The sequence below is a fragment of the Pteropus alecto genome, unplaced genomic scaffold, assembly GCF_000325575.1.
Source record: "Pteropus alecto unplaced genomic scaffold, ASM32557v1 scaffold359, whole genome shotgun sequence".
Taxonomy (NCBI): Eukaryota; Metazoa; Chordata; class Mammalia; order Chiroptera; family Pteropodidae; genus Pteropus; species Pteropus alecto.
In genome coordinates this window covers 2,811,370-2,828,353 of record NW_006443119.1, presented here as the reverse complement: position 1 = coordinate 2,828,353, position 16,984 = coordinate 2,811,370, and the positions used below count along the sequence as shown (strand labels likewise).

At 46.7% G+C, this 16,984-nt stretch overlaps 1 protein-coding gene across 5 annotated transcripts in view; it reads left to right on the top strand.

Annotated features, from left to right (window-relative positions):
• Positions 1-16,984, top strand: part of ATP2B4 (ATPase plasma membrane Ca2+ transporting 4) — an 83,469-nt gene that overhangs the window by 1,595 nt on the left and 64,890 nt on the right. The window lies entirely within an intron of this gene.

The following is a 16,984-nucleotide window of genomic DNA, read 5'->3' as shown; positions in this document are numbered from 1 at the left end:
ACAATAACTTGCAGAAGCAAAGTCGGCGCCAGCTGGCCTGGTAGGGGGAATGTCAGATGAAAAAATAGTCAGACCCTCAACTGACGCCGCGGGGTGGGAGTGGGGAGTAAATCCCATTCTACAGCTCCACATCCTTCCCTGAGTGGCAATTCTCCGCCTCTTAAGATCCTCCCCTCCCTCCGCGAGCCCCTCCCCAGAGCTGCTCCGTCTGGCCTTCCCATGTGGAGGTCCCTCTCCAGCCCCCTCACCTCTGGGCCCTCTTTACATGGAAGAAGGGAAGAGACCAGTGTCCTCCTAGGCTGGGACAGGCCATGGAGAGGAGCCTAGGGGTCAGGAGGGACGGGGTAGGGGAAAGTTTAAGAGGAGGAGGGCAGAAAGAGGTGGGCGGCTCTGGCGTTCCCTCGATGGCTCAGGGTGGTGGCCCTGGACCTGAAGCTGACACATCTGTAGGGGTTAGGCCAGGGGGAGAGGAAGCACCTGCCCTCTGCCCTAGCTAGTTTGGTTGGAGGAGCGGTAAAAGCCAGGGCTTAGAAACTGGAAAGAAGGAAGGAAATGACTTGGAGGAGCAAATGGGGGCCGGAGAAGCAACAGGAACCAGTTTTTATTTTGGGATGTCGGATGGTTGACCTGATTGCACCCCAAGGCTAGACGGTTCTTCCCTCCCTCACTGTATTATCGTCGAGCAAGGAATGAGGCCTCCCCAGTGGGCTAGGGGACCCACGATAGGATCCTGCCCTGTTCCGTAAGAAGGGGAGGGGGAGAACCCGCGTCTGCACAAGGGCGCCATCCCCCTGCCACCATCTTGCCGAGGTACACCCCGTAAATCACGCTGCTCTCCGCCCACCCCCACCCCTACCCCCGCGCCCTTCCTTTTGGGGGCGCATAATCCCACCGATTCCTGCAGCCCACCTTCCTATTTTCAGTGTTGTGACTGGAGATAGATTCTGGTTAGCGCGCACCGAGGCTCTTGCTCCGGTGGCCTTGAGCTGTGGGGTCGGTAGCAGCGAGACTGGATCCGGACCGCAGCGAACCCGGGGCCCCTCCCTTGGCGGCTCCGCGCTCGCGCGCGCCGCCTTTTCACCTCGAGCCTCGGCTCCTCCCCCGGCTCTGCCTTGACCTGAGCGCTGGGTGCAGAAGGTGCTCTGAGCTGAGGAGAGACCCTCAGTCCTTTCCCCTTCCAGTGTCCACTTCCGAGTCCCGGGCTGAATTCAAGGTCAAGTCGAAGGAGCACAGCTCTCTTAACCTCTGAGATTACCCGCCCCTAGCACAGTGACTGAGACGTTAAAAGGCGCTTGGTCAATGTTTGTTGGAAGAAGGAAGCGGTATTTTGCGCGGGGAAGCCTGGAAATCAACCTCATCTAGGCCGATGCTCCCACAGTATAGAGGCAGTAGTGGCTGAGTGAGATTTGTCAGATTTCTATGGTCTTTGGGTGTCAAAAGAAAGTCAAAATAGGAGGGCCCAGTGAGGGGCAGTAGAGCAGTTAAGAGTTTGCCCAAGGCGTCCTGCTGGAAGAAGTACGGTGGTGTGGGGGAAGGTTGCAGTCCCCCGCTCACGGGTATTGAGGAGCCCTACTCTTCCCCACTCTCGCAGACTCTGGAGGGTCTTGACAGGAAGAAGAGCCCCTGACCGCCAGGCCCAGCACTGACCCGGCCTCTACCTGTCAGTAATTCAAGCATTCCACTGGAAACTGCCTCTTATTCAAGAATTTAGCCTCTCTCAGCAACCTCTTTTCTATTTTTTTTCTCATGGGCCCTTTTCTATTTTTTTCTATGCTCCTGGCCTTACACCCAGCACCCAAAGACATGGATAAGCCCTGTACATCTAGGGCATTTCAGATCCACCAAGCTTTGGTGTGGGGAGAAGAAGGTCTTTGTTCTTGGTTTCCAGGGCCTTAAGAAACATGTTTGGCTTAGGTCGACCCGAGCATTTGATTTGACCTTGACGAGGGATGCTTTAGCCTAGGCATCACAGTCTTCCCTGGAGGAATTCTTCTCACTCTCCGACCGCTTTCCCTAAACCTGCCCCTTAGACAGGACGCCCTTCTCATCACTTCCTGCTCCTCAGACATGCAAAGGTTCCTTTCAACCCCACTTGGTACTTGGTTGGGTAGGTGTGAGAAGGAGAGGAGGATGAGAGAGGCAAAACCTCTGGGCCACAAAGAAGTAGAACAGCTGGGCCCCCTCAAACTGGGATGGCACCCTTTTCCTGCCCCTTTTCCCTTTCTGTAGAACAGGTCATAGCAGTAAAGCAGGCCCTGGGGCTGGAGTCCAAGAGGCTTGTGTGGAATATTTTGTACACGGCTTCCTCTCCCAGCATCTCTCTTTGTCTCCTCTTTCCTCTTTCCTTTGTATGAGCCATTCTTGTTCCACTGACTTATTTCCTCTGCACATGTTAAAAATTTTCGACTTCTGCCTCCACTCTAAGCCAGTCCTCTGTGTTTAGTCTACATGAACATGGGCTGAAGAGGAAAACCAGGTACAATCTAGTAAGAACCACAGCCAAGAGCTCCCAGTCAGGGGAGGAGCTATGTGAGGCAATTTGTGTTAGCAGGGATAGTGGAGAGGCCAAAGGAGAGAAAAGGGAGGTGAGAACATAGGTATCACAGGTGAGGGTCCCCTGTTCTCTTTTGCCTCTGCTCACTCTAGTTACTCTCTGGCTAAAGTCTTCAGCCTCATCACTTCTCACTGCTCTGGTTTCCTGAGTAAAGTACAGAAATCTCTGAGACGATTCGGAAAGATGAACTGGGATGGAATCAGTGAGACCCCTTTGCTCTTGCCTTCCTGCCAGATCTCTAGGGCAGAGGGAGCTTTGGGTAGTGTGTTACTGGTGGGGAAGTTAAGGACTCTCGGGAAGGTCTGAGAAACTCTCAGCTCAGAACATCTCATAGCAAGATCTACTTAAATTGCAAAATCAATGCTGGAAGTACAAACTAGTACAACTCTAAGAGAAGAAGTTAGAAATATTTAACAAAAACAACATATGCATTTACCCAGCAGTCCTATTTCTTGATTTATCCAGAAAATGCATATTCACAAAGACGAAAAGACATGTGCACAAGGTGATTCTCAGAGGCATATTTGTAATAGGAAAGGAAATCACTAGAAACTACCCAATGCCCATCCTTAATAGACCGGTTGAATGAACAAAAGTACATCCACATAAGGGAGTACTATGCAGCCAGAAACAATGAGTAGGAGCCCTATGAACTGATATGACGCCATTTCTAGGATATGTTATTAAATGAAAGAAGCAAGATGCAAAAGAGTGCATGTTGTATATATATCACCTTTGCATTGAGGAAGCAGGAGAAATAAGAATATTTTTTGTGGAGATATATACACACGTATACACAGAAGAAGGAAAAACCAGAAATTAATTAAGATGGTTACCTATAGGGGGTGAGTGGGAACAGGGTAGAAGAGATAAGAATGAGAGTGAAACTTTACTGATTATACCTTTTCAGACAGTTTTGATTTTTTAACCAGGTAAATATTTTATACATTCACAAATTAAATTAGATCCAAAAGAAAGAAAAAAGCAAAGCCTAAAGCTGACCACAACAGAAACGATGAGCCCAACTATATCAGTTTGATCACTGTACAAAGAAAAGAATTAATTCAAGTAATTTTTTAGTTTAATGCCTTGACTCTCTATCCTTAGTTGAATGTATATTCTAAGGCTAAAAAGAATTACAAAAATATCTTGAACTTTACTTTGTAGGTGTGTTATTATTGATCATGGTATTGGTGTCATAAATTGGAAACTTTTTAATTTTTTGTAGGGATCAAATGAGTAACTATGTTGACATTTCTGGAAATCAGGGTTTCACTATGGAAGAGAGACAGAAATATAGAATGGGGAAAGGTGAGGAAGAACCCTGTGATTCTCTATATATCTCTTAGGTCTGTCCACTGGAAGGGTCTAGAAGCAGTGCTAAACAGTAGCATTGAACACACCTCATGCCCGGGTTTTCATTTCTAAGTACCATTTCCCACTAAAATAAAATTTCTCCTTGGAGAAATGTCTGATTCCGCTTCTGAGACTGGGAAACTACAAGCGAGTCATGTTCCGCCAGAAAGCTAGAGCATGCTCATGACAAAGGGACACAGGAGTTAGCTTAGAGGGGCTCCCATGGGGCAAATTTGGGACCCACTGTGCATCAAAAAGAATAATAGTGCTAGAGTGTAAGACACGAAGAATAGATTCTATGAAAAGAATAGATTCTATGAATCTATTCTGACAATTGGAGGGGCGGGCGCGGGGCGGGGGCGAACTCTTGACACATAAATACCAGTTAATGAAATGTGGAAGCGATGACAGAACTTTAAATTTACCAGCTTGCGGCCCCCAGTATAATAGTCGATTCAGGTTAGGCTTACTAATGGGTGCTAAAACCACTGGGTGAAAGGTCGGTCTCATTTTATCACCTCATGGATTGTTACTTACTCCTTATAAAAGGGATAAACCTGTCCCTACAGTGGGGAGAGTCGTCAGTGTCCCCCTGAACCAAGTAACCAGGCAGCCTTCGCAGGGCCGCCCAGCGTTAGCTCCTGCTGCTGTGCTCTAAGAATCCCAGCCACATCACCTGCTCCTGTCAAAAATTCTGGTCCTGAATCTAATCATGAGGAGACAAAGGACGAATCTAGAATGTGAACCATTCTACACAACAGTTGAGACTTTAGAAGATTGGATGTCATAAAAACACATAAAAATTGTGTGCTGGAGAGAAGGGTGGCAAGGCGGAAACTAGTCTAGATTTAAAGAAACTAAAAAGATATTGTAGCCAAATGAAATGCATAAACCTTAGTTAGATCTTGGGTTTAAAAAAAAAAGGGCACCCTAGGACAATTGGGAAATTTTCAATGTAGATATTAGGTGATATGTAATTATTGTTAATTTTTTAAGGCGTGATAATGCTAATGATGGTGGTTTTGTAGGAGAATATCCTTATTCTCAGAGATTATGCAAAAGTATTTAGGGTCAAAGTGTCTGCAAGTGATTTTCAAATGGTCCCGCAAAGAAAAAAAAATGTGCATATGTGTATAAATACATAAACACATCAAGAGAGGGTGTGTAAAATGCTAACATTGGTGAATCTAAGTGAAGGGTCAGAGTCATTTATTGTACTATTTTTTTTGTCCAGTATTTCAGGTTTGAGATTTTTTCTAATGCTAAATTGGGGAAAGAAGTCAAAGCCAGAAAGGACCCCTAGATTCCTGGACTCCTCACACTCACCTCCTAAACTCCTGAGCAGCTGAGCTCCCTGGTCCCTACCTGGTGCACACAAGGGCTCTCCTGACCTGCAACTTCCCTCAGGGAGTCTTCCTTCTCACCTTCACTGCTGTCAACACCAGGCTCTTCCTTCCAGGTGGGAAGCGGCTGGATACCATGGGTGGGCCAACTGGCCGACTCCTGCCCCCATCCCACAACAGGTGGGAGCAGACCTTTCTCCTCAATGCCATGGGCCAGCTGAGGATGCTGAGGATGCTTAGGGCTTCCAGGATCACCCACCTACCTTTTGAGGTGGGGTCTGGCAAGGAATCCACCAACAGCCCAGAGATACCCCTTCTGAATTCTATCATTAGGTGGTTCAGAGAGAACCTGGCTGTGCCTGCCCTGAGCTTTCAAGCCTGGGCTAAGAAAGGCCTTTTAGTGTCCCCCCAGCCCTGCCTTGGCAGGAACAGCATGCCAGCTGCACTGTCAGTGACCCAAATCACTATGCTGTCCACCCCCGCATTCCCAGCCTGGTCCTAGCTCTAGAGAGAGAGCAGATTTCTTTCTCTCTTCTCCCTGGAAACCCTGGGGCCTGCCCTAGTGTGACTCAGGCTCTTTTCATGTAGGAGACAGCCCATTGATCCTTTAGTCAATTCCCCTTTGTCTGGCTGGGAGTTCTAAAAAGGTGGGAACCAAAAATTGGAAGGAAGTAGACAGGGAAGAATTTGTTCTTCCTGTGCTGCCAGGACTGCCAAAGAGCACAAGACTGGGAGAAAACTGGTTGTGTGACTCAGGCTCTTTTCATGTAGGAGACAGCCCATTGATCCTTTAGTCAATTCCCCTCTGTCTTGCTAGGGAGTCTGAAAAAGTGGGAACCAAGAAGTTGGAAGGAAGTAGACAGGGAAGAATTTGTTCTCCTGTGCTGCCAGGACTGCCAAAGAGCACAAGACTGGGAGTCAGAAAACTGGTGATCTGGGCTGCTGTGAGACTTTGACCTAGGCAGGTGGTGTCTCTGGGCCTTCGTCTCCTCCACTGTAAAATGAGGAAAAGCTTGGACAAACAGGCATTTCTGATTCAAGACTCCTTTTTCCACAACCAAGCAAAACTCTCAAGGCCAAACCAAACTCTTTTTATCATACAGTTTAGTATAATGTAACAGCCTTTAGCTAAGTACCATCCTTCTATCCAGGATGACCAGAGGTAAGGAGACCTGAAAGGATCTGCCTTGTAGATAGCTACCCTTGAAGTTTTAGGGTAGAACATGTTCTCAGATTCCCCATCTCACTGGCCAGGAAGTTCAATTAAGAAGTACCTACTCTGCTCTGAGCTTCCAAGGCCATGACTCTGCAATGTCCTAAGCCAGAAACTGGGAAAGATTGGCTAGAGATAAAGAGAGCTAAGCCTTCAGGGAGTTTACTTTCTCCAAGGGAACATAATCCCCCAAAGAGTGACTAAGTCCAACCATATGAAATTGCCAATATGCAACCACTTTTGAGCAACAAGACAATATAGTTCGGCCTAATATTTATATGATTAGGCATTAGAAATAAGGGACCACAGTCAATGCTGTGGGATAGAGAGATGAAGTTTTCATTTTATCTATGGGTTTGGTTTGGAGAAATTTGGGTAAAAGCACCAGCTGCTAGGCCAGTCTGCCCTCCCTCTCAATCCAGACTTTTGGCCCTGGAGGTAGACATGTTGGCCAAGTCCTTGTCCAGACTCTGGCTTTTCTGGTAACTGGCCAGGGCAGCTGCCTATGGATAGAGAGAAGAATGCTGTCCATCTATAGTCCACTATTCCTGTGCCCTAAATGCCCTGCTTCATATCTTAGGAGCTGAGGATGGAGGAAGCTAAGAAAGGTGGAAGTAGGAAATATCCACCCTATTTTTTTCCCTATCTAGTGGCAGACAAGAGCAGGGATACACACTTGAAGCCTCATCTGGCACAGAGATACATGACCTAGTGATGCTAGAAGCTAAATGGGGTATTAGTGGGAATGTGGAGACCAGAATTTGGCAAGGTTCACCTGGAAATTATCCTTGGAGGAGGTGATTGCCAAATAGGATATGAGTGAGGAGAAAGCACAGATTTGATGGAGAGAATGGGGGAGGAGGGTGGGTTGGGAGGAGCCGCTGCACCTGGCTGAGGACACTGAGCATCATGGAGAGTCAGATGCTCTGGCAGGTGAGGGAAGCTGTCTCCCCACCACCACCAACACTACCACCAACTCCCTGCTGGACTGCCTCCAGCCTTTGTCTGAGCCAGCACCAGTGTCATGGGCAGGATGCATCTGGCCTCAGCAGCAGCTTGCTGCCTATCTGCTCTCCTAGTGCTCACGGACCATTAGGATGATTTCTTGATGTTTTCTCCCCGCCGTCTGTACCACAGCCTTCTTTATGGGGAACACTCCTACGGCATCTGTTAGGATACTAGGACAGGCACAGCTGGCATCCAAACTTCCAGGGGCTTTCTGACCTTGGTATAGGAGAGGTCAGTCGCCAGGCTTTGGGCTGGGAGGTACCTCATTCTATTGAGCCAGAGCATTTGAAATGAACAGAGTTGGAGAAATGGTCCAGTTTCCCTCTCTCACACATGAGAAAACTGAAACCTAGAGACTTGCCCAAGGACAACAGCCTAGTTTGAGGCCAAGCCAGAGCTGGAGCCCCATTCCCACTCTACAGGGCTGTGAGTGGGCCCCTGACCCCATCAATGCATCACTGTGTAACCCAGATCAACGCCAAACCTCCTCAGTCTCCAGTTTCTCTATGTGTGGAATGGTGAGGTCATATGCTAGAAGCACTTTGGAAGAAAGATGCTAGAAACCGTAAAAGTGCTGTGCCATGATTGTTATTGTTGCCGCTATTATTAGCAATTAAGGTCATTAGCACTAGAGAAAATGCAAAGGAGAAGCAGTCCTGGCACCACCTTCATCGCTGTGCAGCTCCTAACAGAGCTGTGTCTCTTCTCTTAGTCCTTCCACAGCCCCTCCCAGACAAGGGCCCTGAGCTGGGAGAAACAGGGTAACTGAGATGGAGCAGAAGTCCAGGGAAGGGGTGGGCAGAGCCTTCCTCCTGACTGGGGATCCCTGTCCCTGCCCTTTTCTCAGGATGTGGCCATTCTGAAAGGTCAGAGAAGGGTGGAGGGGAAGTGCTCTGACCAACTCTTCTTCCTTGGCAGCTGACCGAGGAGCTCTGATTTGGGGGCTAAGAGTCAGTGGGGCGTGGCCGCTGTAATATGACAGCACAGGCCTATTTTATTGCCAGAGCCAGTCTGTCATTTATTTGTTCATTTGTTCATTCAGCTAACATTGAAGTGGGCACAGACCGTATGCCAGGCTCTATGTTAGGAACTGGGAGAAGCAGTGTCCAGGAAGCAGAATGTGGCTAAGAATCACCTACTTTTAGCTCAAGAACAAGTGTCCTGAGTCTGGGGGTACACAGCAAGCCCTGATTATTAGCCGTGTTCCAGAGAACTTGCATTTGTGCCCCTGGAAAATACCTTTAACCCCTGACTTTAGAAAGATAAGGCCTAGACTCCATACACAGTTGAGCTGGGAGGGGCTTTAAAAACCATTGCAGGGCAGCCCCTGTGTTCCCAAAGAGACAGTGGCCTGATGATGAAGGACTTGCCCTTGTCCTTTGCCAGAGGAAGGCTTCTCCTGGGCCAGGACCCGCTGCTAAAGCTGCATGTTTATCCAGCCTGGTATATCTTATCCTTGGGCTGGCGTTCCAGTGTCCTCTGACTTTGCACCCCCCACCCCGCCCCCGCTTATGATCTGGGGCCTCTGAGTCTGCTGGGATACCCAGAAGGGATTTGAATAGAATCTTGGAATGAAAAGATAAACTTGCAGAGAAGCCCTCCAATTTCTCCTCCAATCCTTACTCCTCGTTTCAGCCCCTTCATCCTGCTTTCCAGAGGCAGGACAGTATTACAGGATATGAGTATATTTAGAACTGTTCGGTACATATCATACATACCTTTATTGAGCCTCAATTTTCCCTTCTGTAAAGCATATGTAATATTACCTTCCTTTATCCACCTTATAGAGTGTCGTGATGGACGAATGAGATATGGTAGGTGAGAGCACTGCATGAATTCTGAATGCCCCCTTCTCGTTTCAGCCTCTTCTTTCCACTGCCCAGCCCCATGGTCTCGCTCCCCAGCACAGCCTTCTCTGTTCTCTCACGGTCCGCTCCAGATCCTGCTCTTACTGTGTCTTCCCTCCTCTACTAAATCAAAACCTAAAACAATACTTGTTGCATCTTAAATAATGAATAACAACAATACAAGTAATAGTCCAAGCTAACATTCATTAATTATGTGCTAGGTATTAAACTTGGATTTCTCGTTTAACATTCCCAGCAAACAATAAAGTCGATACTAGTATTGTCTTCATTTTACAGATGAATAAAGATGTTCATGAAACATAAAGCTGAGGTCCTACCCGAGTCCGGCCCATATATGGATTTCCTCTTTCCATTGCTCAGTGACTGACTGGTTGACAAGTACAGGGAGAGATTCGACAGCATTTATTGAATGTCGACTATATGCCAGCTGATTTCAAATTATGTCACAACAACCACCTCCTGAGACAGGTACAGGATTTGTCTTAGAGATCATCTTATTGTTAGAACAGAAACCCACTCAAGAAGCAAAAGTAAGAGGGGGCTTTCCTAGAAGGTTACAGAGAAATTTCACAGAACTTAGCGGTGGGAAGCATACCTCCTATGTGGCTGTGCCTCCTCCCCGGCGCTTCTCTGCTCCCTTGTCCCCATGCACAGCGTCCGCTGTGGCTAACTGAGTAGCAGGTTTAGTCTCCGAGTCTATGTGACCTTCCCACCTACCTCTCCAGTGTAAACTAACTAACTCAGTCTCTCAGTTCAAATGCCAGGAGATGTGGATCCCAGCTTAGGCCTGACATCCACCACTCCTAATTGTCAGCGGCCGGCTAGAGGGGAATGGAGACTAGTCAAAATGACCACCTAGGCCTATCTCTTCAGCAGGGCCTAGGGTGGGAGTAGATGTTTCTAGAGAGGAAATTCCTTGACCTTAGGTGGATTCAAATCCAAGTATGCTCTTCACCCCACCAGACTATCTCTAGGATATCATGGAGATAATTTCCTGAAATAGGAGACCACACAAGTTATCCTAGAATCTGTGGGTTCAGGCAGACCCGGAAAAATAAGGGTACCATTTTGAACACTGCTCGTACCAGGCATTTTATATACATTTCTTTAATCTCTACAGCATCCTTACAACATGTTATTGTCTCCATTTTACAGATAAGAAAGCCAACATTCAACAAGTTAAGTAGCTTGCCCAGACAGAGGTCATCTGTTTGATTAGAGTTGATTATTTGACCCAAGCCTGTCTGACACCAAAACCCATGCCCTTTCTACTAACCAGTGTGTGTGTCTGTGTGTGTGTGTGTGTGTGTGTACGCACGCACGCGTGCATGCATGCACACACACGCACATACACACACACACATAGTAGATCACTCTGATTCTGCTGGAATGTATGCTCCATGACGGCAAAGAGCTTAATCTTTTCGTTCACTAACGTATCCCAGGCACCTGTAACCGTGCCTAACACATAGTAAGTGTTCAAACAAGACATTTCTGAGTGGATTTTGCTTTGGTCTCTTCTGCACTCCTAGGCTTCCCATGGTCAGAGGAGAAAGGGCAATAGTCTAGGCTTTGGAGAAAGGGCCACTGAAATATGTTGGGGTAACCCTCTGGGTGTGCCTTTGATCTTTACTCAACTCTCACAGTTGACTATGATGGGGGACATTAAGAACAGTCCCCTCAATGTGGAGAAGTCTAAAAAGTATGGCCCTAGACCCCTGTGTGTTTCCTGTCTGTACCTCTGACACTCAGCCCTGTGAGGGGAGCAGGTGAAAGGAGACTCCCTAACACTAGAACATCCACTTACTGGGACGAGGAACTAGAACGCCAAGGTCCTCTGTCACTGGGAAAAGAGAATGCAAATTTCCACTGGGTTTTCAGCCCCAGGGGTCAGAGTTTACCAAATCCTGAATCTTTTCTGGTGCCTTTCTCTTTAGCACTGTCCTGTGTCCTCAGTCACTCAGCTAGCCTCCCAATCCCAGCAGCACGGTAGTCTATAAGAACACAGATTTGGGAGAGTCAGCGGAACTGGATTCAAGTCTGTCTGGTCAGCAGTGTGACCATGGAGTAATTATTTAACCTCTAAGACTCAATTTTCCCTGGAAAATGAGGTTAATGCATGAATAAGGATGATACATTCCCAAGGGCCTGGCCCATAGTTGGTGTTCACCAAATTTTAATTTTTTCTCTTCCTTCTCCACAGATCCTGGTACAAACTTGCCCACCTTTTCCCTGCTAACCTTTGGCTCAGTACATTTATAAAACCATTATAGTCCATTATCCCCCAGTAACAGAAAGGCCCAGAGGCCGTAGCCTGAAGCAACTCTCCACCAAAGGGCCTGCAGAGGCCAGGGCAGGGTTGGGGGTGGGGGAGTGCGCCATCTTCTCTGCATGATAGGTTGCCCTCTCAGGGCCAGTTCTGGGATTTGCTTGATATCTGCAACAAGAGTCCTGGCAAAATAAGGCAGAGTGGCAGGTGCGGAGTGGCAACCACCTCACCGTGTTTGTTCCTCCTGCCCTGCTTTCCTCCCCTGGGAGCAGATGCTTTAAGAGCCACTGCTGGGAAGTTTCTAGTTGATGGAAAGAGACACACTGGGTGATTATGCTCTACTTGCTTGTAGAAGCTGTGGCCCAAGGATGCCATCACCATTTGGTCACACAGATAAGCCACCAGCTGCCACTGAAATTGAGCAGGCCACTTGATAAACAGGCAGGAGAGGCTCAGTCTGGGATCTAGTTCTCTCTATCCACCACACCCACACAGAAACTTTAGCTGGTATGAAGTGGCAGCTTGACCAAGGTAAAGCATGAGCCAGAACTTGCCTTCCCTGACCTGGAAGGAGCTTGGCATTGAGTGACTGGGTTTGGTCCCTGTTCTTGCTTCTGCTTCCAATAGGTCACTTAAGTGCTCTGGGCTTTTTTGGAGAATTCTCCAGCCCCACCTTGGTTTTTCAGGAATGACATCCAGTGATGGGAGAGGAAATGAGGGTGTGATTGTTAGCTGAGAGCTCATGTGAGCAGGCCTAAGGCAGTGTGGTTGACAGCGATGTTTCTGCTGGTGGGTTTTGGCTGTAGCATCAGCCACACCCACTCACAGCCTGTGAGCTACTTAAAAGGAAAAGTGGTGCCTTGGTCATCTCTGCATACCCAGTGTTTAGCCCAGCCCTTGGTTCATAGAATAATCATCCGTAAACATTGGATGGATGGATGGATGGATGGATGGATGGATGGATGGATGGATGGATGACTGAATAAACAAATAGAAATTATTTTTTTAAACTAGAGTTAAGAGCACAGCAATGTTTATCTTCTTCCTTCCCAGGGTCACCTGTTCAATACTTCATCACCTATGCCTGAATAATTGCAAAGGCTTCCTAATGACAGGCAGGGTGGCCTACAGGAATGAGTTCTAGATTAGAACTTAGGGGACCTGGAATTTGAATCATTTATCACTTTGGGGAAATCACTGGACCTTTCTGGGCTTCAGTTTGTCCATGTGTAAAGTGAATACTCTGGCCTAGATGTACTTCAAAGACATTTCAACTCCCTAATTCTCTGCCTCCTCCTACCCAAACAACCCTGCAGATTAATTGTAATTGGTTACCAAAATTTAAAAATAAGATTTCACATAGAAATCCAAATTTCTTATTTCTTCTAAAAAAGCCAGAAATTCTGACAATATTGGCCTACCTTTTTCCCATGGCAACAGTTAGCAGGAGCTGAGTAACTGCAGCTTCATTCAGACAAGTGTGTAGTTTCTAGTTTGCCACAGTCTCCTCCTGTCCATGTCGCATAACACTCAGCCTGCTTTGCTCATTTTTGTGCCTGCCTGGTCCTGGTAGGCATTTGAATTTGCAAACCAAAAATGGAAAAAATAAAACTTCTAAGAGTGGAAGCGAGGGCCTGTCCCATAGCAGGTGACAGCCCTGGGAAGCAGCTCTCGTGCTCAGCTGGGCTTAGGTGGCAGAGACTTGTTGGGATCTTCCTGGGAAGTTGCTGATTGGGTTGTGGAAAGACACAGTGGCCAATGGCCCCAGGAGACTTTGCTTAGGCACTTGGCCTCCAGAACTGTTGAGCCCTTGGCTGAGGAAGCTGTTCCCCCTTTACCTATCTCCCCCTCCTCGGACCATGCTGGGAGCTTAGGAGGCTCCCTGGGGCCCCCTCTATAACTTTGTGTGGCCACTACTTGGAGGTGGGGAGGAGGGCCAGGTCTCTGTTATAGAACCTTGGCAATGGTGGTGATTCCCCTTTCACTTCTTTCTCTTGTCCAACCTCCACTAGTATTTTTGGCCCAAAACAAGTCAGGCTGTTGGAAGGCCAGGCTGCTTCAGTACAATGTGAGCTGGTCCAGGATCCCGGCTATATTCAGATGGGTGAAGTGCACATTCTCCTGTTAACTTATTCAACTCTTCTCCTGACAACTGTTGCTGTGGACAGCTGCACTTCAGAGCTCCCAGGGGCTGGCCTGCTCCAAAGCTCTGTGCCTCACTGGGAGCTAACTGGTGCCTGGTTTAAGTCAGGGCTGTTTCTGACTCAGCTCCTTAGTCATCCTGTCTGAGCCCTTAGGCAACTCTGCCTCTCTGTTTACCCTAACCAGATAAAACATCCCCTGCTTCCCCATCACAGAATCTTTTCTTCGGAACTTTCTGGTTTGTTCACGTTTCTTGTTATTCTCCCAGTCTGACCAATTGTTCTGTGATCTGATCTAGTCCTCTGTGTTTTTTTTCCTTCTAAAATCACCTATCACCTATATTTTCTTTCATCAGACTTGCATTACTCAACAATCATTGCTCCTCACTTGATACTCTTCCATCCCTTGTAATATTTCCATTTTCATGTAGACATTGACATGTAAACTCCAGTTTAAATTATGATGATTATTGTCCCAGTTACTTTCAGAGACACGACATGTTCAGGAGGGCTTTTGGTATTTCCCCAGTGTCCTTTAATCTCAATGGTGGACTTTGAGCAAAGTAGGTCTTTAGCTTTTTAAGGATATTTACTCCCCCCCACCCCAAGTATGAAGTAATACATAACATTTTCTAACATTTACTGCGCACTTACTATATATCAGGCACCATGCCAAGTGCTAAAATCACATGACCTCGTTTCCTCCTCAGGACAACTCTATAAGGAAGGTGCCATTCCTAGGTATTCTTTTCCAGAGAAGAAAATGAGAGAGAAAAGATTTTATCCAAGGTCCCACAGCTGCTAAGTAGGGGATGTGGAATTCAAACCATGTCTCTCAAATTCCAGAATCTGAGCTCTGTACTGCTTCCATATGAGATCATTCTAGAAAGTTTGGAAAATTCAAAAAAGCGTAAAGAAAAAAATATTTCCATAAGTCCAGAGATGACTTTCAACATTTTATTTTCTTTTATTCTTTTATATGTATGGCGAGTATATACATTTTTTAACAAAATTGGGAACACATCGAATATTGAGTTTTTGATTCAAATTTTTTCCTACTCAATACAATAATATGAGCATTTTCCTACATCATAAGGGATTGACCGCCAATCAGTCCCAAACATGGTCATAGAATCTGATAATAGCAGGCAACCAGAGGTGAAAGGTCATTGTGATTTTAGAAGGGGAATAATGACAATGATGCCCACAGCCTTTGCCTCGAAAGTGGACAGTGTGGAGCCAGCCCGGGTGGGGTGGCAAGGTCTGAATGTGGGATGAAGAGATCAGAGAGAGGAGAGATCTGGGAGCTCTTGAATTCCCTTTGAGAAGTTCCTTCCCTCCCTCTGTGTGCGTGGATCCCACATGAAGGTGCAAGCCAACTTGTGTTTGAAGTGAGAGTTAAAAATGCAAAGTGGCTTTTATACAGGCTCAGCTAAGGGCCTAGCTTTCTGGAAGACATGAAACACAAAATCGAGGCTCCTATAAACCTTTGAGCAGAATTCCTCATTAAGGTCAGAGAGGCTGGCTCCTTCTGCTGGGTTTGTATTCTCACACTGGCCTCTAGCTGGAGAGAACTGGGAGACTTTCCTACCTTCATTCTCCGAAATGTGTATGTGTGAAAGAGGCTGAGTATATTTCATCTGTGGCTATATTTTTCAGAAAAGATATTTTTTAAAAAATCATCTAAGAATAGAGCAGGAAGGGGCAGAGAAGAATTAGGAAGAATAGGAGGCTGTCACCACCCCTAAGATAATTAACAAATGTAGGGCTGGGAACAAACACAAGGTCTGATGTGTATGGTGGGGACAGAGGGTCCCTGTGCTTGTGGTAGGAGACCCTTTTGGCAGTTAGGATGCTCTGGAATGATATCTTGAGGGGCTAGCCTCTTGGAGTTTGCACCAATCAGCTCTTATAAATTCGAGTGAGTCCTGGTAGCCTCCATGGCAGATACAGGCTTGTCCAAAGAATGTTGGCACGTGTTCAGTGCAGGCTCCAGGGCTGGGACATGAAGTCTTGGGTTCATCCACGAGGTAGTACCACCTCGCTGTGTGACTCTGGAGAATACTTTCACCACACTGTGCCCATCATAGTCTCCCCTGGCCCACAGGGAGGTTTCACCCCTGCACCTTCCTCCTTCCTGGGCCATCTTAGGGAGGTATGTGAGTAAAATGGAGGGAGATGCTTTGAGTTTCCATTATGAACATAGAGGATTCTTCATTATTACATTGGTTACCCCAGAAGCTCCTGAGACAACACAGGAAGAGAATAGAGTGTTATCATTGCATATGTCACACAACTGTGAAACTTCAGCCTTTTTACTCCTTAAAATATGTATAATATAATCTTGAATACCTTTCACAGTTTTTATAAAAATCACATAGGATGATGGATGTGTAAGTACACTACAGAGTACCTACAAACATATAAATTATGATATATGAAGATTCTTGAATGGGAAAGTCCCTGCTCACTCATCTGCCTCCTCTGAGGTTTAGAAGGCCATTTCTTCAGCTCATATAAAATTTTAGCCCTCTTTCTTGGGTAGGATGGGTTTTTTCCCTTCTGTAGATGGGAGGATAAGCCCCAGCAAGTAAGGATAACTTACTCAAGATGGGTAAAAGATTTGGAAGTCTCGAAACATTAAAAAGAGCTCTTTAACTGAGTTCCACTCTTGACCATGCCACTTGCTAGCAGTGTGGCCTTATGCAAGTCCCTTAACCTCTGAGCCTCAGTTTCCTCATTTGTCATTCGTTTCTAACCACAAAAGATCATTATGATAAGCCAAGGCGAGAATATGGAATCTAAATGGACGCGTCTTTGAGACGTTAAAAACACTATATGTATGTGAATGGACATTGTTAGAGCTCAGCCATGTTCCTGAGGATGTTGACAGGAGCCAATGTTTGAAGACTAGAAGTCCTAAAATCCTATTGTATCACAACTGGAAGGGGCCATAACTCAATACCCTCAGTTTTACAGACCAGAAAAATTTGAGGCCAGGGAAGCCAGGCAATCCCCTCCTGACCAGGACACATTCTCTACTCTAGGGCTCAGGTTCCCCACATGCACAGTGGGGAGGGGGGAGGGGGGACTCCAGTTTACTCCCCCTCATTCCAGTACTGCTGACTGAGGACTATTGATATCATTTACTCTGTATATACTGTTACATCCTGTGTTAAAGCATCTTAGATTACACCGGATGTAAACGTGCCTTTCTTGCCAACATCCCAGA